Here is a 1588-nt window from a genome sequence, read left to right as displayed (position 1 = left end):
TCTCCCCACAGAGCTCTAGGATGTGGATGTGAGAAAAGTGAGCAAGGAAGGCAAATGGAGACAAGGAACAGCCCTAGCCCCAAGACCATGGGCACGGCTCAGGGGGACCCTGGAGAGGCAGGCACACTGCCAGGTCCTGAGGCTGGCATCCGGGACACAAGTTCATCCACTCAGCTGAAGATGAAGCCCAAGAAGGTGCGTAAGATCAAGGCACTCATCATTGACCTGGGCTCCCAGTATTGTAAGTGTGGCTTTGTGGGTGAGCCGAGCCCGACCTACTTCATCTCCTCCACTGTGGGCACGCTCTGCTCTGAGGCGGCTGACGCCTGTGACACCCACAAGCAGACCTACCTGGGCCACGAGATGCTCAACATGGAGGAGCCTCTGAAGCTGATTTATCCACTAAAATAGGGCATCGTGGTGGACTGGGACTGTGTCCAGAACATCTGGGAGTACATCTTCCACACGGCCATGAAGATCCTCCCCGAGGAGCATGCCGTGCTGGTCTCCGACCCCCTGCCCAGCCCCACCAGCAACCGTGAGAAGTATGCAGAGCTCATGTTCGAGACCTTTGGCATCCCTGCCATGCACGTGACCTCCCAGTCATTGCTGTCCATCTACTCCTATGGCAAGACCTCTGGGCTGGTGGTGGAGAGTGGGCACGGTGTCTCACATGTGGTGCCCATCTCCGAAGGCGACGTGCTGCCAGGCCTGACAAGTCATGCCGACTATGCCGGCAGCGACCTCACCAACTACCTGCTGCAGCTACTCAATGAGGCCAGCCACAAGTTCATGGACGACCACCTGCACATCATCGAGCACATCAAGAAGAAGTGCTGCTACTCGGCACTCAAGCCAACGGAGGAGCTTGGCCTGTGCCTGGAGGATCTGCGTGTGGACTATGAGCTCCCCGACGGCAAGCTCATCACCATCGGTCAGGAGCGCTTTCCATTCGCCAAGATGCTCTTCAAGCCCACGTTGGTGGGCAGCAACCGGCCTGGTCTCCCCAAGCTCACAGCCTCCTGCCTGAACCACTGCCAGGAGGCGGGCTTCAAGGAGGAGATGGCAGCCAACCTGCTGCTGTGTGGCAGCTGCATCATGCTGGATGGCTTCCCAGAGCACTTCCAGAGGGAGCTGAGTTTCCACTGCCCCGGGGACAGCCCCGCAGTGGCTGCTGCTCCCGAGAGGAAGACCTCCGTGCGGACCGGCGGCTCCATCCTGGCCTCCCTGTAGGCCATCCAGCAGCTTTGGGTCAGCAAGGAAGAGTTTGAGGAGTGGGGCAGGGCAGCTATCTACAGCAAGGGCTGAGCAGTGGTGTCCCTACAGCCCAGGCCTGTGTGCAGGCAGGCACAGGCCACTCTATACACATTTACAGAATTTCACATAAAGTTTTAAGATGCAATGCCTCTTGTCTGGTCTGGATTTCTTGCTCTAGTGTGATAGCAGCAGGTGGTGGGGTGTTGGGTTTAGGCATATCAGCACCTTCTGCTCTGCTGGGTGGGGAGCAGCAGGGGGGTGGGGGAGGCTCACTGGGCCCTCCCCCTCTGCCCTCCCCATGAGGGCAACATCATCATAGAGCCCAGAATGT

At 58.6% G+C, this 1588-nt stretch overlaps 1 pseudogene across 1 annotated transcript; it reads left to right on the top strand.

Annotated features, from left to right (window-relative positions):
- Positions 1-1308, top strand: LOC309796176 (actin-like protein 7B; annotated as a pseudogene). The gene has a single exon. The product of its transcript is annotated as an actin-like protein 7B (transcript).
- The last annotated feature ends 280 nt before the right edge of the window (positions 1309-1588 follow it).

The sequence above is a fragment of the Mesoplodon mirus genome (assembly GCF_964341445.2).
Source record: "Mesoplodon mirus genome assembly, chromosome: X".
NCBI classification, from domain to species: Eukaryota; Metazoa; Chordata; class Mammalia; order Artiodactyla; family Ziphiidae; genus Mesoplodon; species Mesoplodon mirus.
The sequence above is the reverse complement of the archived record's forward strand: the minus strand, read 5'-3'. Positions and strand labels throughout refer to the sequence as shown.